General features: G+C 36.7%; 1 protein-coding gene across 1 annotated transcript in view; it reads left to right on the top strand.

The window, feature by feature from the left end:
• SGCD (sarcoglycan delta) overlaps positions 1–21,608 on the top strand; it is a 1,049,480-nt gene that overhangs the window by 371,778 nt on the left and 656,094 nt on the right. Inside the window, exons 3-4 of the mRNA XM_023218787.1 lie at positions 14,508–14,581; positions 21,096–21,259. The gene's annotated coding sequence lies outside the window, so the exon portion shown is untranslated. The remainder of the gene's footprint in view (positions 1–14,507; positions 14,582–21,095; positions 21,260–21,608) is intronic.

Genomic DNA, 21,608 nt, shown 5'->3' with positions numbered 1-21,608 from the left:
TAAATGTTTCCATTTTAATGGTATAAGGGATATAAAAACGTACATGGTCTTTTTCTTTTTGAAAATGGCCTGTGTCTTCCCATAGACCAATAGCCTGATATTGCTTAAACATTGAATTTAAAAGAATCAAAGTGTAATTTGAACCTAATTTGTTGGTTTCAGCCCCCAGTACCCAGCCAAACTCCATCATAATGAATCATATATGAAGTGTTGCAAGGCAGTCTAAGATAATTTATGATGATATATTAGATTTAGAACTACTATAGAAAATCTCTAAAGTCATCAGCTCACATTTGGAAATGTTGCCATGAGTCACCTGGAAATTGGAATATTGTTTTACTTCCCCATAGACTTGCCGACATTCAAATATAATTTAAATCTCTCTTAAAAATGCAGAATTTTGCTTTCATTACATATTAATATGACCCTAATTGCTCAATAACCATTAGCAATTTGGCTATATTATTTAAAGTGTGCATGCATAAGTATATGCTTAATATTTTGTTTCTTCCTATGTATAAAAACTTGCTTAAAATATTAATGAATATAATGACCCAAGCCCTTTTAGAAACATTATTATTTTAAATATTTTACTAAGTATTAATTAATAACTTTGGGCTAGTTGTCCCTGTTAAAGTCACATACTAATTAAATTTTTCTCTGGACCAGATAACTGGTTAAACTTATTACCTATTAAAGAATTTGTAAGACTCTTAGGTTACATGAGAATATAGCTAAATTGTAGTCTTCACATAAACTCAGGGTGAATTCTATGGGAGTTCTTTAGGTGTAAGACAGTCTTACTCTAATTGTGCTAATTTGCATTTGCGTAATATTTGATAATTTTCATAACTCTTTATCTCACTTCATATTTGATCTTCACGATATGCCCAAGAGTATAGTAATATGAGCATTTTAATCTTTAATTTCTAAGCCCCCTTGTTGAGTTACAGTCTAAGAGACCTGCCTGATATTGAATCTCACTTTAAAGGTAAGGTGCAAGTTCATTTGCTGGATTTTTTTTCCCTTCTCTTATTCTGGATTTAGGTCATTGGGGTACCTACTAATCTGCGATTTCTGTGCTTTTGATTATGCTCCATTGTTTTTGTTATGGCAATATCCAAATGGGGCTGTGAATAAAATTTTCATTGCAAATCTGATGTTGACGTTAAAGCAAGTCTTCTTAGGGAATCAGTGTGTCAGCAGTTCAGTCTGTTGGGAGTAACAAGTGCTAAAACAGTATAGCAAAAATGCTAAGATCTTAGTTCTTTCTGGGCAAGTCCTAAATTTGATTGACTGTTTTGCAACTTGCCTTGGCAAATTTTTCAAATATTGTTAAACCTTGGTTCCTTCATTTTTAAAAAGGAGATAATGCCAATTAGTATTTTTTTCAGTTCTGGGATTAAATGAGATCTTACATGGAAAGCAGGATACAGAGAAAGCATTGAATAAATGTTACTTGCCTCTCTTCCTTTCTTTTTTAAAACGTGTTTTAAACAAGGAAGAAAGAACCTTTGTGGAGTATTATATGAACAAAGAAAGTACTTCACACATATTTTCATGTAATCCACCACAACACACACACACACACACACACACACACACCAACCTGCTGATAATATGTGTGCCCTCCTGTATAAATCAGTGAACAAATTGTTTTTAATTTTTTGGCAGACTTATGAAGCCAATTAGCTTTGTAATATATATTCAACTTTAAGGGGCAAGTAAATAATTAATGTTATTGCCTTTGTAAATTTAACTTTTCAGTTATAAATTAACATAATTAAAAGAGTAATGTTTCAGTATGCATTCTAGCCAAATTTAAATCAAGCAATTAAATTGTAGGTTTTCCTCACCAAATGAGCTCAGCTCGTTATGACACAGATGACAGACGTAAATTTGTTTTCTTGTGGTCAGGTTCATTACAAAAACATGAAGGAAAATACTTGCAGAACATGTAATCAAGTAAATTATTACAAGCACCATTTATATATTTTAAATTGTTTTTCTGGTTTCTCTGTCTTAAATTTAGGACAGTGTTAAGACACTGTCGTGTTTTCCTCCCTTCTGAGGGATGATCTCTCCTTTAAGGGATCACTTAAGACTGTGAAAGAAAGTAAAGAGGCTGGTTGCGGTGTCTCATGCCTGTAATCCCAGCACTTTGGGAGGCTGAGGTGGGTGGATCATGAGGTCAGGAGTTCAAGACCAGCCTGGCCAAGATGGTGAAACCCCGTCTCTACTAAAAATACAAAAATTAGGCAGGTGTGGTGGCGGGCGCCTGTAATCCCAGCTACTTGGGAGGCTGAGGCAGAGAATTGATTGAACCCAGGAGGCGGAGGTTGCAGTGAGCGGAGATCATGCCACTGCATTCCAGCCTGGGCAACAGAGAGAGACTCTGCCTCAAAAAAAAAAAAAAAAAAAAAAAAGCAGGAGAATAATACTGTGTTGGTAATTGTGTGCAGTGATCCAAATCTGAAGATGATCTGTTTATGTGTAGGGACAGGACCTCAAAACCAGAATTGAAATCATTTACATGGAAAGTTTAGCAAATTTGCAGATTTGAAAAGAAGAATTTGAAGAGCTAGCTGTGTGAAAACTGTGATTGCTATGTAAAAGTAGTGAAGGAAAGACAGGACTACAGGGTGAATGCTTTGCTATGGCATTCATGTGAATGCAGAAAGGTATAAAGCAGGAGCTTGTTTCTTCCTGAGACACGAAGCAGGTGTGTTTTGTTCTTCCTTTTAAATTAGCTTTGTGAAGTACTATTAAGCTGATTTTAATCTAGAACAATCTATTTTGTGACTACATTGTTCCAACCTGAATGAGTAGAAAATGAGATCTGCTATGTGAAGATAATTAAACTGCAGATGTTTTAATCTTCAAGAGATACTGATATGTAATTAACCATGCACTGACTAATGATCTATATTTAACTGTTCACAACTTTGAGGCACACTAATAAAAGCAGGATTTCAGAGCTTGTTAGAATGGGCATATGTATCACATAAATCTCTTTAGAAGACAGATACTTATGTTTCTCTTTCTTGCCCACTAATATCTATACATATAAAGTTAATCTCCTTTCAGCGATGTTGAGTATATGAAATAGCAACACTATGACATTTATCTTTAATTTGTTGAGTCTCTAGTGATGAATTATTTTAGTGTATCCAATATCATAAGGGTGACTTAAATTCTTTACCCTGTAAAGAATTGTTAACCATGTTTTAGAAAATGTGTATCCTATTGCTTATGTTTGTTTTTCATCACAGAACATATCTCTTCCCCTTGACATTTGATCTCTGTGTTAAAGAGTCCTTGTCTACAGGTTGAGGTCTAATTAAGTTCTTTTCTAAATGTGATATACAGTCACTCTATTTTTCTGCCCAACATTATTTTTTCTCCTTTTCTCAGTAACTGCCCCTTACTGCTGCTGTCTGCTACCAATTCTTAAAAGCAAATAAAGCTGACAATTATGACTAATTTCTAATCCTCATTTTAGTCAACAGGCAGTAGCTACCTCATGAGCCCATCAATTTACCTTGGACTAAGTCTGTAGGTTAGTGGTTCTAAATCCATTTTGAATCAGAAGTGGTGGGCCCTCTGTCTAGGAAAATGTGAAAAACAACTTTACATAAATTGCAGGGGGTTAACGGAACCCCTAGCAGCTCATTCATGATTTCAGGTTAAAATCTCTGTATAAGACTAGCAGATCTTTCTTCATTTATAATTCCGTTACAATTCAATAATTATGTATAAAAATATGCATATTGTTCTCTTCTAAATTAGATTTTTACTTGGTCATACTAACTTAAATGTGTATTATTTCCACTTTCCAAAATGCTAGTCATTTTTCAAAGTTAAATCAAACATCTCTTCAATGAAGCTCTTTGTCTTCCCACAAATCCTCCCTCCCAGGCAACTGAAAGTAGTTGATCTTTCTTTTTTTTTTTTTTTGTCATTCCCGCTCTTAACTCCTATTCCTCCTTATAGATATATCTTTTGTGCAAGTTAATATTTTCTGCCATTTATAGATTTATGCCTACTAATGTTTTTCAACTTACTCTCCATGGAAACAGCAATTCTGTTTTTCCACACATTTTATTCATTTACATAGTGTTTATAATAAATAATGTAGAAACATGTGCTTTTGCAAACAAGAGTAGCTGAAGTAAAGAAGCTTGGGAACAAACACAGTTGCCTCTTAGTATACGTACATCTAAACAGAAATATGTGAAATACAAGAGAGCAGTCTGATAGTTTCCAATGTTTATCATAATATGGGCACCATTTGGAATATTTTATGAAAGGAATGAAGCACATTGTCTAATTTGATGAGTTGGTATATTGTCAGCCATTTAAGAGTTTCTGTTGCAATAAAGAAAACTAATCCTTTCCAATCCTTGGCACTACCAATTTTTATGCCAGAAAACCAGAGTAAACTAGGATGCACACCTTCTAGTAAACAATAATGTTTAATTTTTAAAATGTGAATTAAAAAAAATTTAAATTGCACGACTTTACTTTTTGCATTTCATAACATTACCTAATGGCATTAAAGTATCTTAGCAAGCAGTTATGTATAGGATTTAACAGTTTTTGCTATAGAATCAGTGGCTAGGAACTTTTGTCTCTTAATGGCTGTAAAATTTGGGCAAGCTATTTAATATATAAACCTGAATTTTCTTAGCTGTAAAATGGAGATAATAGTTAAAACCAAGTAGAGATTGTTATAAGATTGGATGCCTTATACATATAGCATTAAATAAGTATTTCATTCGTAAGTACATATAATCTGTTATATGTATTAATAATGAAATATACTAAGTATTTATCAAATATATGGAATATATCTTTATGACACGTTCATAATTTCATTTATTTGAAACAGCCATCTAAAACTCCTAATTGTATTTACTTTAAGAATATTGAAAGCATTGATATTATTTATATCAAGTCTTATTGGCTTTCCTAATCAAATATATTGTTTTTTATTTCATGCATTTGGTGGAGTTGTAGGTCTACAAAGATCAGTAGGAACTCATGGATAAGAGGGTTGATCAAGTTCAGCATTTAGCCTTGCTGTGAGTGGGTTAAGCCAACACCAATACATTGGGCTAAGAAGTTAGACAACAGTCTATTATTTCAGATTTGTGTTACCCTTCCTAATACATAAAGAGTTCATAGAGTAAGGGGGAGTTTAAAAAATGGAACCTTTGTATTATTTATTTTTCTCCAATAATAACAGCAACAAACACTCAGTGAATACAGGCAGTGCTTGCTAGTAACTCACCTCTCAAGAAAGAAAAGCCCTATTTTAGAACATTTGTCAATGTTCATGGTGTGAATATTCCCAATATGGCTGCTTTCAAGTTACTGATGACTTAACAAGCAGCTCATGAAACTCCTGAAAATTTGACAGGTGGCTCCTGCTAGCTGGTTTTAACACACAACTGATAGGTCCTTTGATCTCATCATTCAGAGTTGCCCTGTAGTTGCTTGCCTTCTTGTGAAGTAACATTTCTCTTCTTCTGGACACATACTTTTTCCCCACTTCACTTCTCATCTTGTTGACTTCATCTTCTCCCTTTCAGGTTCTATGCTAATTTCAGTGACTCAGTTTTGTTTGGTTCTTTTTTGATTTCTGTTTGGTAGGGATGGTGCAGTGGGTAAGTGGAATGGGATAGGAAGGGGAAGAAAGTCATTTGAGCTAGAAGTCTTTCTTTTCCCTGAAACCTAAAGACAGCTTTATATGTTTAAACTCCTTAATGTAGCCTGGATGGCTCTGTGTGACTCATCCCAATGTATTTTTCCATTCTGATTGTTTAGAGTGCTCTGTCCTCAAAATATGCAACTCATCCATCCATATAGGACTTTATAAATTTCCTTGAAAGTACAGTGTTCTCTCTTCCAGGCTTTCTTACCCGTAGTTTCTTCTGCCTGAAATGGTCTTCACATCTCTTCCCCTCCTACGCTTTCATCCAGCCAAACCCCCTTCAGCCTCCATCTCATGCCCCTCTCTCTGATGTCTCAAATGTGTGTTATCCACTCATTTGTGATCCCACAACGTTTTGTACTTACTTTCCTAATCCATTTACTGCCCTATGTCTGATTCATTTGTCAACATTGTGACAAATGTTTGAAAGGCACTCCATAGGTATTTGCCAAATTAGGTACCAGGGCTTGTTAGGACAACTATGGGTTATGAATCAAGAGACCTTAGATCATTTGACACATATCAGAAGACCTCTAGGACTTAGTTTTGTTTATTTACACAATATTCTGAGTTTCTGTCCTGCATTGTCCGGAGCTGATAAATCACCTCTGCTCTGGGGATCAGTAGCAAAGTGTAATATTTAAGGTACCTCTTTGCATCTGACTTCCTTTAAGATGTGAGAAGCAGCACAGTGTCATGGTTACAAGTGTGGACTCCAGAGCCAAGTCACCTTGACTCAAATCTCAGCACTGCTGCCTTAGATAAGTTGATTGTTTTTTCCATGTGTGAGGTGGAGATTATAGGAGAACCTACCTCACAAGTTGTTAGGAGAAAGAAGTGGGTCAATACATATGAATAGGGCTAGGTTTTATTAATACTGCTACTAATATTACCTTTAATTTTGTTTTGTTGACCTCTATAAGGCTTTATTATATTTCTTCCCTTGGAATTATAGTCATTAGATTTCTACTTTAACTTATTTGTACTGAGTTCAGAGTCCATAGAATCCCAAATATTCTTCCAAAATTAAAGAGCTATTTTTCATTCACCTATAATTTTCTTTCCTTTCTCTCCTTCTGACACACTTTCTGTAATTCTTTCTGAGCGTTCTCCGGGACTGTACAGTGTTGGACTTGTTATTAGCATCAGCAAAATGAATTTCAGGAAGCATGAAACAATTTTTTGTTCCTTATTTCCTCTCAGAAATGAGGTTTTTCATGTACACTGGCAACTTAAAAAAAAAAAAAAAAAAACTCTTTCCCATATCCAAGATAACTTTTCAAATTAATATAATGATTTGTTCCATTCTAAGGGGTAATTATCTGTAATGTTTTATTTTTAGAGTAATATCCAGTGATTTTCAGAAGCTAGAGGTTGTCATAAAATCATTGAAAGATAAGTAATGTTCTTCTAGCTACTCCGGGTGGACGTCTCAGCTGGTTTGAGCCTTCTCGAGAACTGAGTTTAGTATCCAGGCTGCCAGCTTTTATAAATTGTGAGGGTAAATGTGTTGTGAAGAGTCTGAGATCTGGGGTGAGGAGGGAAGAATGAGAGAGACAATATTTGAACAAGAAAAAAAAATATGTTTAGCAAATTGGATCTATTTACACTATTACATTAAAGAAGGAAATTAAACAAGCTCTAAAACATCCATGGGCAGATGGACACAACCTCCTTATGAATGAGAAAAAAGAAGAGAGGAGGTGCTCAGAGACATTCGCAAATCACCCTCAAACCTGTTTTTATATTTCTTTTGGAGAGCTTGTGGGTCAAAGTGATATCTTCTATTTCCAGTATTCTCAAGGCACTGAGACAAGACAGAGTGTGACACTTCACAGTGAAAGAAATGATACCCAGTGTGGCTGATGTACACTGAGTAGGTGAGAGGGTATGGTACAAGATGCCACTGGTGATGTAGCCAGGGGCCAGGTCTCAGATGACTTCCTAAGCAATGTTGAGAATTTGGGATTTCATTCTAAGGGCAGTGGGAAGCCTTTGGAAAGTTTGGACAGAGAAGTGGAAATCATTTATTTTTAAGATCCTTTCATCTATAAGGTAGACAATGGACTGGGATCAGCCAGATATGCCTTGAGTAGAGACTAGTTGAAGGCTATTATAACAATGCAGACAAGGGGATGTCTGCTTTTAGTGGCTCAGTCTAGGAAAGAAGAGAGACCACAGGAGATCCAGCAATCTTCTCCAAATGAGAGGCACTGATGTGTAGCTAGTCATGTGAAAGAACTGAGAAAGAAAAGCAGATACAATTAATCCCCTACCATGTGTGTGCACATGTATTGGAGAGGTTAACAGTGTGATGTTACCTTAGTTTCATTTGTTAAAACCAGTGATAGAGGTGGATTTTGTTTTTTCTTGAGACAGAGTCTTGCTTTGTCACCCAGGCTGGAGTGCAGTAGCATGATCTCGGCTCACTGCAACCTCCGCCTCCTGGGTTGAAGTGATTCTCCTGCCTCAGCCTCCCGAGTAGCTGGGACTACAGGCTTGCACTGCCATGCCGGGCTAGTTTTTGTATTTTTAGTAGAGATAGGTTTTCACCATGTTACCCAGGCTGGTCTCGAACTCCTGACCTCAAGTGATCCACCCGCCTCAGCCTCCCAAAGTGCTAGGATTACAAGAGGTGGATTTTTGTAAGCCTTCTTATGTGAATGAGTTCAAAGATTTACCCATTTGTTTTCCTTTTTATAAACCATTTTCTCCTCTTAGAAATTTCTCAACTTGGAACTTTCAGTAAGTGAGATGTAAAATTAAGATAGACGTTTTTGGATTTTTACCAAATGGCTCATGTAAGTTCATGAGCATCACTTGGCACCAGATGACTAAGAACAATTATCAAGCATTTCTTTAGACTTTAATGTTTTCAGAGAACTTTATGATAAGTGACTAATTTAGCTTCACACTTGCCTGGTGAGAAGGGTGAGGGAAAAATAATAGTCAGTCACCTAAGTCACATTTATGTAATTCATAGGGCTCTGTGGATTCTTAAGACATATTAAATAGTAAATTAGTGTGTGCTGAGGATGGGAAGCATAAGGTTTTGGGAAGACTCAGCATTAGCAAACCTGTGGTGGTAACAAGGTTGAAATGAATTCTCATTACTTCACACCTAGATTTTAAGGGATTGTTATGGTTTGTTTTTGTGTGAGAATTGAGAACCAGGAAGCTAGACCCATCATATGTAATCTCTCTCCATTAAGCAATCATATATAGAGGTAATATTATGCCCCTTCTACCATTTAGGAAACTGAGGCCAGGTGAATAGGTGATTTGTTTGTTTGCATGGCCATTTAAGTTTGTAGAGTAAGAGTTCTACGGTTTGGGTGATTGGTTATCCAGGCCTTGATGTGAGATGACAGCTATCCCCTCCGTATTGAGGTGATGAGGCTGTTCATTTCCTAGCCAGGCACTCTGGCCTGCTGTGTGTGTCTGTGTTGTTTTATAAACTTTCTATAATCTACCTCTTGATAGGGCTAAATATGCTTCGAAATCTAATTTAATCTTTCTGGTTTCTAATGTGATTTCAATGAAAGCTTATTTCCAATTATAGTGGAAACTCAGCTTATGTGCATTTAATTTATGTAAATTCAACTTTACGTGCATGGCAAATAAAAAGAAAACTGTTTAAATCGTGTAGAAGATCCTGTCCCCTGTTCCATGCGGTGAGCCCACGCCTCAGAGTAAGAGAAGAGATTCTGCTTTTGTTTCTCTGTCCCAGGCCTTCACACCTTTTGTAGGGGAGGACTTTGCCTGAGTGAGATTCTATTGTTTAAAAATACTTAGTTTTCTAAGAATGTTCTCACTCATAGGTGGGAACTGAACAATGAGCTCACTTGGACTCGGGAAGGGGAACATCACACACTGGGGCCTATCATGGGGGGGGGGAGGGATTGCATTGGGGAGTTATACCTGATATAAATGATGAATTGATGGGTGCTGACGAGTTGATGGGTGCAGCACACCAACATGGCACATGTATACATATGTAACAAACCTGCACGTTATGCACATGTACCCTAGAACTTAAAGTATAATTAAAAAAAAAAAAAATACTTAGTTTTCAAACACTCTGGTCCCTAAGAAAAAGTCTTCATTTCACTTGTTTTTGACCTAAGAACTCTCTGCTACAAAACTGGAGGGAAGATTTTTTTCGTTTGCATTTATTTATTTATCTAACACACATTGAATGAGAACTTACTGTGCTCCAGTATTGTTTTAAGGACTGGGAATACAGCAAACCCTAAACAATTCCCTGACCTCAGAGATCTTACAGTTGAGTGGCTTTTGAGGTACAGAATAGCAGCCTGAGCATGCTGCCTGCCTAAGACATTTCAGGATTAATACCATTTGTGTGTGATTTTCACTTAGCTGATCATTTTTAAAATTGAGCCTCTCTTTACAGCTGCTGTAGAAGACAGTTTGGCAGTTTCTTACAAAGCTAAACCTACTTTTACCATAGGATACAGCAATCATATTCTTGGCATTTACACAAATGAGTGAAAAACTTATGTCCACACAAAAACCTGCACATGGATATTTATAGCAGCCTTATTCATAATTACCAAAAGCTGGAAAGAGCTAGCGTGTCCTTCTTTTGATGAATGGATAAATAAATTGTGGTACATCTATACAATGGAATATTATTCTGTGCTAAGAAGAAATTTTTATCAAGCCATAAAAGTACATGGAGGAACCTTAAGTGTATATTACTATGTGAAGAAAGCCCATCTGTAAAGTCTATATGCTATATGATTTCAACAATATGGCTTTCTAGAAAAGAAAAAAACTATGGAGACAGTAGTTACTAGGGATTTGTGGGGAGGGAGGGATAAATAGATGAAGCCAGGGAACTTTTAGGGCAGAGAAACTACTCTGTATAATACTATAATGCAGGATGCATATCATAATACATTTGTCAAAACCCATAGAATGCACAACACCAAGCATGAACCCTAACGTAAATTATGGGTTTTGAGGGATAATTTTGTGTCAATGTAATGGTTCATCAAGTTTAAGAAATGTACCATGCCAGTTGGTGGGTTATGCTATGCATTTGAAGGAATGAGTAGAGCACAAGGGATATATATGCGAGCTCTCTGAAGTTCAATTCGATTTTGCTGTGAACCTAAGACTGCTATAATAAATAGTCTACATATAAAGACACAGCCCCCTCTTCTCCATCACAGGTACCCTCACACAAGCCACAACTCTTTATGTATCCACATATTTGTCATATCCCTTTTCTGATAATCTATGTAGTTTTGTAGTTTTACTGGGATCATAGAAGCATTTTATAAAATGCCACATTGTGCAACATGATCATGAAAGATGGGAAATAGGTATTGGAGGCCTGGGTTTTTGTCATCCATCTGACCCAAGTCATTTATGTGACTTTGGATAAGGCTTTCTCCTCCCATCTATGAAATAATAGGATTCAATTGCCTAATCCCTAGGGCCCCATCCAGTTGTTTTTTGAAATATTTTTAACTGAATGATTAAGACTTTTTCCTAATCATCGAGCAGTATGAAAGTAAAATTCCTTCAGTAAATTACAAGCCATATTTTCATTCCTTTAAAAATCAAAATGTTTAAAGATATATAGATTAATGTAATAATCTATATATAATAACTTATATATAATAACTAATATATATAAAATATATAATTATGTATATAATATATATAATAAAATAATATAATAACATTTTGCCAAAGGACAGATTCCTAGAATCTCTTACACATATTGTTTGCATTGTGTGACACACTTATCTTTTAGACATTATTTTGGAGAAAAGATATTCAATATAACCTAACAGACAGGGATAGCAGGTAATGGTCCAGATATTTTATTCTCAACTTTTATAATATTATATTATAAAATATTACAATTTTTAAATTAAGGAAAATTATATGGTGAATACAGTGTGCTAATCACCCAGCTTTAGCAAATCTTAAGATTTTGCAAAATTTGCTTCTTGTTTAAGCAATAAAATATTACTGATGTTTAAAATCTCATATGGAAATAAATTGTTTTATATTAACTTTTTCATTTCTGTTTGTAAATGCATCAAATGCTTATTAAGAAAAATTGGAAAATTTAAAAGGTCAAATGATACATAATCTTACCTCCAAGACAGGAGGACTATTAGGATCATTTTGGTAAACTTTCTTTGTCATGCAGATGCTATATGCACCTATATAGGGCAAATAGTTATCTTTTTATAATTTTATTATGGGAAATTTAAAACATATTAAAGTAAGGGGATAGGGTAATGAATCCTACCTACCCATAAGCAAACCTCAAAGGTTTCTAGTTCATGGGCAGTCTTGTATGTATTACCCAACCCCTATTGGAGTAAATTCCCACCCATAGTACCACTTCTTCTTTAAGTAGTTCAGTGTTCATCTCTACAAGATGACATCCTTTTCATAAATAAAAGAATCATATTATATCAAAGACATTAATAAATCTTCAATATCAAGCATCTAATTATTTTTCAAATTATTGATAATTTTTCCTTACATATTGTTTGTAAATCAAGATCCAAATGAGTTTCATCCATTAAAATAGACTTTCTTGTCTCCAAAGTCTCTATTAATCCATAATTTTCCCGTCACTGTTAGTTATTTTTCTTGTAATTTATATGTGGAAGACAGTGAGGTTATTTGTCCTACAGACAGTCTCACAGTCTGGATGTTGCCAATTTTATCCCTATGATATTATTTACAGCATATTTCTCAGTCACCTGGATTTCCTCTAAATGAGATTTAAGGATAACAACTTGGTGTAACTTAGGTTGCATGTTTTTCTATCACACGTAGCTTCACCTATGAAGCTACATACCTCCATCAGGAGGCAATGATGTCTTCTCACTTTTGAAATGTTAGCAGCCATTGATAATTATTGCCTACATCTACTGTTTTATTAGGGGCTATAAAATGTTGATCCTAAAATTTTATTATTTTGTCTTCATTTTTGGTGAAAAACTTCTACAAATGGAAAGTTTTATCAGTATTTGATTAAAGACCACAAGGAAAGGCAGTGTAAATGCTTGTTTATTTTATTATTTACCATTTTCGAAATAATGATCTGGTTCCCCAAAGATGACCAATAAGAGGTTTTCTGTCTTCTTTTTTTCTTAGTATTATTATGATCTCATAGATTTAAATATATTTGTAGTGTTTTTATCCTTTGCAGTTATTATTCTTGGTGATGCTCTAATTTTTCTATCCTTAATTTGCATTTCTCTTATATAAATGTGGCTGAGCTCACAGACTATTTGCCCTTCTTTTTCTTCAAATTTCCTATCGATGTCCCCTTGCCTATTTTTCTAGACACTTACTAGAGTTTTTCTCTTCTATCTCCAGAAAATGTTTATATGTCAGGAGTATTAACTCTTTGCTCTTATGAGTTGAAAAGAGTACTCACAAAATACCATAAGTAATGTAAGGAGATAAATAACAAACTCGGAAAACATGTTTACAATTTTTATCACAGGCAAAGATGAGTTCAGGTCTCAGCAGGAAAACGTATAACACAGTGATGGGAAGCCCAGACCCTGGACTCAAGACTCTCCTGCGTTCTAATCCAGGCTCGATAATGTTACACAAGTTACTTTAACACTCCGAGCCTTCCCGTTCCTCATCTACAAACTGGGAATCCTAGCAATATTGTCTCATTAGTTTACCGAAAAGATATCATGAGAAAATACAAGCTGAACACAGTGCTGGCACATACAAGCTCAATAAATAATAGTTTCAGAGACTCTTCTTGCTGAGTGCCAATAATGATGATAGTCAGTTGTGCTTTGTTGATGGCTTGGGCGTCGGGCAGTCATTCTACTCCTCTGCGCCTCAGACTCTGGGTTTACTGAACACATCAGTGTGAAAGGTCAATCCCTACAGGCCCACCTTTCCTGCTTGCCACCACAGAGTTAACAAGGAAATTATGTGGCTTTGTTCCGACATCAGTCAGGGGAGGGTATCATACATAAATGATTGATTCATTTTCCTATACAGATAATATGTCTATACAATGGCTTTGTCTTATTCTGTGTCGCAAAGAAATGGACATGAAACTGAGTCCATACTCTCAATAATTTGGTCTAGTAGGGAAGATGCAAACACATTGTTGCCCATATTATTATTTTTTTCATCCTCCTAAAACCCTTGTAAAATACAGTTAAGGTGTTATGCCCATTTTATAAGAAAGAAAATTCAGACCCAGCATGGCACCATTGTATTAATTTAAGGCCCCTTGAGGAGGTTTTACTTAAATCTGATACTCACCCATCGAACTTCTACCCAGCTCTCAAGGGTTTGTATGTCCTGACTAGATGAAATGTCTTATATATGTGTTTTTTCCTGTTTTCCTCCTTTCTGTAACTGGTCAGCTGACTTTATTTTGGAAGGATTTTACTAAAGCAAAAATAAAATCCCCAAAATCATTTGACAATGAATATTGGCAGCGAACAATTGCATACTTAGGTCCTTTCTAGATGCTGTTCTAAGTGCTTTAAAGTTGATTATCACAAAGAACTCTTTGAGATAGATATCATCACGGTATCTGTGATGCAGAAGAAGCACTGAGAGGTTAAATAACATGCCCAAGGACACAACTCGGGGGTGGCTGAGCCAGGAATCAAACCTAGCTGGGGATCTAATGCTTTAGCCAGTATTATCTTTGCATTTTATGATATCGAGGCAAAATAATATCCTTGTTTATAGTCTCCTAGAATGACAGGTTTTTGCTGAGCATCCTTTTTTTGTGTGTTCACAGTGGTGTAATATTGTGGATCTGACTTCATGTGTCACTAAGAACAAGAGATCCAAGACTGCTGCTCTGGGGATAAGGTGATGCTGATCTATTTTTGCTGATATCAGTGATTCTGATCATTTTTAAAAATTGTGTTGGGCATCTAGAGATACATGGAAAGCTAGCAAAAATAGCCCCTGGTAATTTAATCACCCATCTGTCTAAGCATGTGGTCCAATTCTTCTTTCACACTAGCAAGTAAGGAGCTTGTGTAGGGGAGTCAGCCATTGCCTGGTTTTGAGGCAGCACAGAGGGCCCGCTGTCTAGATTTGAGGCCATGTGGGATAGCATGCTGCCCTGTGAATTCTGTTGGTATGTACATGGTGTGTTGGTGCAATGGCATGCATGGAAGCTTATGGGATGTGGTGTCTGAATATGTGAATCCTACAAAGAGTAGATGTATTTAAGGCAATCATACATACTCTTACTGTTTGGCTAGGAAAGAGGACCACTTCCCTGGTAACAAAGACCAATTTCTTAAGGCAAAGAGGGGACCTGTATTCCTAGACAGCTAAATTAGTAAATGTCAGACTTGAAGAGGTGCCAGGTGAATGCACACAGAAAAGGGTGAGGGTGGGCATCTATTCTATGTACATTCAAATATAAAAGTGCATCTACTTTTACTACTTGTACACCAGCAATGTGTAACCCATGTTTAAAAGTTTATGAGAGACACATATTTCATTGACTAGCCAAGAAGGCTACAACAGTTAGCCCAGGTGCCAGGAAATTTCCTAAACCCTCATTTTAACATTCAGTGACATTTTTTTCCAAAGTCCCTTTGATTTCACCATTCAATTTAAAAGGCTAATCAAGAAGGAAAATAATGCTAATACACTGGCAAGAGATTAGATATCTAAAAGTCACTGGATGTTTTCTATAATCTTTAAAATCCAGCACTTACTAGAGTTTTTCTCTTCTATCTCCAGAAAATGTTTATATGTTAGGAGTATTAACTCTTTGCTCTTATGAGTTGAAAAGAGTACTCACAAAATACCATAAGTAATGTAAGGAGATAAATAACAAACTCGGAAAACATGTTTACAATTTTTATCACAGGCAAAGATGAGTACAGATTTTATTTTGCTCTTCACCAGCAGTTTATTTGTTTGTTGTCTGGACTAGAAATAAACAGAAAGGAAGGTCTTTAATATTTAGCCAGCCAAAACTGGTGATTCTAGTTATAGTTGGACACCTAGATGTCCAAAATATTTTATGTTTTATAGCCCCTACTTTGAGTATCGTCACCTGCTAGAAAATATAATCAATATTTTACAACTGAGGTTGACCCCCTGTGGTGACTTGGTGCTGGGTTTACAATACATGTAGCTCATTCCAGTATGTAGTGTGACCACCTCTAGGCCTTTGGAGGAAATGTACCCTCTTCTATTTGGGTGTCTTTACTATTCTCAGCAAAGACTAAGCTGGGCCAGTTTTCAGTTATACTATTAGGAGAGTGAGCTATTCCTTTGGAGTTTAAGTTGTGGCATTTCTGAGTGTCAGAACTAGGTTTAATCAGAAATAAAACCTAAGAAAGAAGCAACGGTGATTTTCAGCATGTTTGGTGAATGCCAATATACTCCAGGGTCAGTTCTGAGCCTGTCACTTCCTAGTTATGTGATTTCAATCAGATTACTTAATGTCTCTTTCACTTGTGTCCATGTGAAGAGACCACTGAACAGGCTTTGTGTGAGCAACAAGGCTGTTTGTTTCACCTGGGTGCAGGCGGGCTGAGTCCAAAAAGAGAGTCAGTGAAGGGAGATAGGGATGGGGCCATTTTATAGGATTTGGGTAGGTAAAGGAAAATTACAGTCAAAGGGGAGTTGTTCTCTGGTGGACAGGAGTGGGGGTTACAAAGTGCTCAGTCGGGGAGCTTTTGAGCCAGGATGAGCCAAGAGAAGGAATTTCATGAGGTAATGTCATCAGTTAAATCAGAAACAGGCCATTTTCAATTCTTTTGTGGTGGAATGTCATCAGTTAAGGCAGGAACTGGCCATTTTCACTTCTTTTGTGGTAGAATGTCATCAGTTAAGGCAGGAATCAGCCATCTGGATATGTACTTGTAGGTCACAGGGGATATGATGGTTTAGCTTGGGCTCAGAGGCCTGACAGTCTCCAAACTCAATTTCCTTCTATGCAAATGGAAGTAATATACATACTGTGAAGCATTGTTGGCAACAGGAATGCTATGTGTAGGTGTGTATGCCTATATGGTATCTCTATGATCACACTTCTTGAGAGGTAAATCTTTACAGCAAAGCTTCTTTAATTCCCAGTAGGACCCAAATCTGTTGGCATAGTTTTAAATTTAAATTCAGCATTAGATACATTTGAATCCATAGTTCATCCTTTCCCCCAGTACACTTCTGCTCAAAAATCTTAAGACCCATTTAGAGTTGCTAATACCTTCTACTACTCCCACTCTCCTGGTTCTGCCTTCTCAGGATGCCTACCTCTCTTGGGAGTCTGTCTTGGTGCCAGGGTATCTGTGAAACCCATGTCTGTGTGTGCTTTATGCTCACAGGAATCATTTTTAACACAACCTAACCATTAGAGAGGTGTGGTTCACACTCTGCCATCAGAGCAACCACTAATTGATACCTCTTGAAAAATGACAGATTCCCTGAAGCGTTCAAGGCCGCCTGACAGGCAAAGATGCCACCTACCTCTATGATTAGTACTTTCCCATGCAGACACTGGTGATTTAAGACATATGTTGTTCTTTCTTGACATTATTTTATTTCACATTATTCCTAGTATATACTTTCTCATTTTATTTTACCATATAATCCCTTTATTGTTTCCAAGGATTTCAAAAAAGCTAATTTCTAAAGCTGTGCCCTCTGGACCTAGTGCCCTTTACTGTGCCATGTGGCATCTTATTAATGGATAGTGGAATTTGGTGAATACATTTTGTTTCTTTGTTGAAGGAGGGAAATAAAGCAGAAAGAGGTGTGTATTGGGTGGGAGGTGGGAAGCAAAGTAAGGAAATGAGAGTTGTTCCCAAGAAAACCAAAAATTATGGAGTTGTCTCTCTCTATCAAGCAGAAATTGGGATATTTATATCAGCACACCCTATATCACTAGTTGAGAGAATCAACAAATTTGTAGGAATGTGTCATGTCTAACCATATCTGGGCAAACTTAAGAAATAACAAAAGATAAAGAAAAACTGCTGGAACAAAGGCTTAATGAAGGTAGGAATAAAGTCACTATTATCCTCTACCATATCCCCAGTCTTTAACAAAGTGCGTGGCAAAGATTATATATTTCATAAACATTTGCTTTGTAAATGTGCTTTGGATCATGTCCTTGGATGACTTAGAATGGACTGTAAGTACCTTTTCCCTGAAGCACTGTAACTATTAGGTTGGGATGTAACTAAACCTGAAAGGTAGGTGACATATTTTTCTGTTGTACTACCTGAGCATAGACAGTTTCTTAATATCAGTTAGGAAAAGAAGAAAGAAAGATGCATGTGGATAGACTTGAGACTTAAATTCTCAAAGCAGTCAGCACAATTTCTTTAATAACTCCATCTATCATTGTGCTGAATTACAGCATTGTTTGCTTCCAGTGTTGTGTCTCTTGGCTTCAGAATGCAGCAATAATTGTAGACTGTGGCTTGACATTCCAAAACTGAGGCCAAGATCATCTTCAAATTGCTGGGTATGAGAAAGCAGACAATGAATGAATCAGAAAACATGACTTTCTCATGTTACAATGTCCCACCATCTGCCCGGGAATATGGGGGCAGCTGGGGTAACTGCATACAACTGATCCTGGAGATGGTCCAGACAAAGTTGCCCAAAGTCATTAAGGGCTACAAAAGCAATGTCATATGATAAAAGATGGAAAGATTCAGACTCCAGTGGGAAGTAAGATGAACGTAGATACATTTATGAAATGTCATGCAGAATGTAACCCTGTAGCAGTAAAAACTTTAAAAAAAAAGAACAGTAAAAGTTTATTGAGCACTTACATTATGCACAGTAATGAATGATTTACCTATGACTTCGTTTCATTTGCATAAACATCCTAGAGGGATAGGTATTTTCATCATCTCTCTTTTATAGAAAAGAAATATGATACTTAGAGAAGTTGATTATCTTGGCCAGGGTTCCACAGTGATGGAACCAGAACCAGAACCTCAGTAGTAAACCCCAAAGCCGAGTTCTTAAACATTGCACTATATTTCCTAACCACTTTTAGACTACTGAGGACAAGGGAGCCTTTTATTAGTTAAAAAAAAAAATGATCATTTTTGGGAGCTAAAGATCTTCAAAGGAATTTATGTTACCCCCAAAGAGGGGTAACATAAAATAAAAATGAGGGGTACCCCAGGAAGAAGAAGGGACAACCTTAAAGGCAAATGACAAATTGGTGACCAGGTTAGGTTTAGATCTAAAGTCCTTTGATGACTGCCCAATCCCTTTTCCCTAAACACGTCATTTCTCTTTTTTGTTGTCTAACCCTGGATTCATTTACTTCATAGTTTTTATTATAGTAAAGCAGAGACTGAGAGTTGAGGGAATGACAGGAAATAATGGCATGGAAGCAAAGGCAGAAAATCTGAAAAAGACATGATGAAAGTAACAATGAGATTTCAGTATTAGCCTGTAAGCAGAGTCATCCCAATACATGCCACACATACTCTTTAGAGTATCTCCTAGAAATAGTTTCAGGGCTTTTGTTTGCTAACTTCACAAATATACCTAACATTCATCTTTTGCATCACACTCCAGACTATAGCAATCCTTTTCCTAAGCCCAACACTAGAAGACATTCATCTAGTCAGTATTTCATAGTTGTCAAAAATACAGGAGATAGAATGCTTTTGGTTCAAACCAGGCTGAGCCACTTATCAACTGAGTGGCCATGAGAAGGTTTACTTAACCTTACTGTCTGCTTATTCATTCATTCAATGAATATTTATTGAGCTCCACCTTCGTGCAAGGTTATCAGTGAAGTGAAATGCTGGAGACACAGCAGGATACCAGAGATAGAATTTCTTGCATGCATGGAGTTTACATTTTATTGGGGGATGACAGATAATAAACAGATAGACATGTAATACATCAAAAAGACTTTTACATCTAGAGAAAAAGGGATGAGATATGTGGTATGAGTTTATAATTTTAAGCAGGGTAATTTTACAAGGGTCCTCACTGGAAAGGTAACATTTGGGCAAAGACATGAAACAGTGAGGAGAAAAGTTTCCCAGGTAGAGGGAATGATGAGTTCAAAGGCTCCTGATAGAGTCAGAGGTGTATTAGAGGAGAGCATGGCTAGAGAGGAAGAAATGAGAGGGAGAAGAGTAGATGATGAGGACGGTGGTAAGAAAGATGCATCAAACATCAAGCAGGATCTTTTTGGCCATTGTAACAACTTTAATTTTGAGTCTGAGTGAGGTGGAAGGTTTTGAGCAGGGGAGTGTCATTCTCTTACGTGGGCCTGGTGGAGAATACCAGCCCTAGTCTGAGAGAGCCTGCTGTGCAACCTTGCAGATCTTTAATGATGTCTTGCACCAGCATAGTAGTAAAAGATGTGGTAAAAAATGGTCAGCTACTGGATTTATTCTGAAAATAGCACCACCAGAATGTGCTGATGAAATGGACAATGTGAGGTATATAGGCAAGACAGCCATCAAGGTTTACTTGGAGGGTTTAGGCCTGACCAACTGGGTGAATAAAATTGCCATTGACTCAGAAGGCATACACTTAGAAGAAGGAGGGCTTTAGTATTTTCCAAGTGGGAGCTGGTGGTGGTGGTGGTGGTGGTGAAGTCATGACCTCAGTTGGGTCATGTTATATCTGACATGTCTATTGGAATCCCAGGTAGAGTTGTTGAAGAGTCAGTTGATTGAGTTTAGAGTTCAGGGAAATATCTGGGCCTGGAGACAAATCTTAGAGTTGTCAGAGTATAATTGGTATCTCAAGCTGTGGACCTGGAAGATGTACTTGGTGAGAAAGTGTGTATAGAGAAGAGGCTCAGGACTGAACCCTAAGATCTCCTTATGTTGGAAACTGGGAGGTTGAAAAGATGCAACAGAGGTAGCCAAGATGAAGTGGCCAGTAGTAGCAGTAAGCTTGGTACCTTAGAAGTCAAGTGAGGGAGGTATTTCAAGGTGGAGTAATGCACTGGTGCCTGGTCTTACTTTTATGATAGACCAGTGTTAAGCACATTGTTTTCGTATACTAAAGATTTGCTTGACACACAGATTGAACTATGCCACAGATAATGAATCATCATGGAAAATCACTTTTGCTCTCCCATCCTCAGTTTCCCTGTAAGTTAAATGAGCAAATTTGATTTGATAAGTCCTAAAATACCTTCTAGCCTTGATACACTATGAATTTTCTTTTTGTATGATTCTTTAATTCAGTCAGGACTGAATCCATTCAGGCATTATGCAATTTTATGACAAACAGAATTTAAAATATCTTTTGTTTAGTCTCTCCAAACCAAATGGCCTTTAATTTAATATCACTCTGTCTTGTTTTTGCTTTTGCTTTTCTTTATGGACATTGTCTTTCTCTGGTGATTTTGTAGACTTGAAAGAAACCTCCATCCTCAGGGATTTGGAGAAGGCTATACTGGAACCTATGTGAAGGCTGAGACAACTGTCCTTTTTGTGGTGGCCTGAGGGGATTTTCTTAATCCCAATGTTGCCCTGAAATTTATGTCCATGATTCAAGAAGATTAGGACTGCTAAGGTATGGGTTTGTGACTTTATTATTTTCTAAGACAAATGTGATACATTTAAAGATACTTATCTAAATTCGCAGCCTTTCTCCTCCTCCTTTCCCTAACCTTCTTCTTCTCTTTACTTTGTCTCTTAAAGGAAAGATCTTTTCTACCTTGAAAAGATCCCACCACTTATGGGAAGTATTACCACAGGTAAAGATACAATGGTAGAAACTGAAGGAAGCCTGCACTGACTCTATAATAAAGAGGGTGGTCAGAGGGCAAAGACAAAGCATGCGGACAGGTTTGTGCGGGTGTCTCAGCTAGAAAGAAAAGAGAAATGAAGGTAGCTACTTATGTGATAAAAGACTTCAGGTA

The sequence above is a fragment of the Piliocolobus tephrosceles genome, chromosome 4 (genome assembly GCF_002776525.5).
Source record: "Piliocolobus tephrosceles isolate RC106 chromosome 4, ASM277652v3, whole genome shotgun sequence".
NCBI classification, from domain to species: Eukaryota; Metazoa; Chordata; class Mammalia; order Primates; family Cercopithecidae; genus Piliocolobus; species Piliocolobus tephrosceles.
Note: the sequence above shows the minus strand (reverse complement) of the source record. Positions and strands in the feature narration are given on the sequence as shown.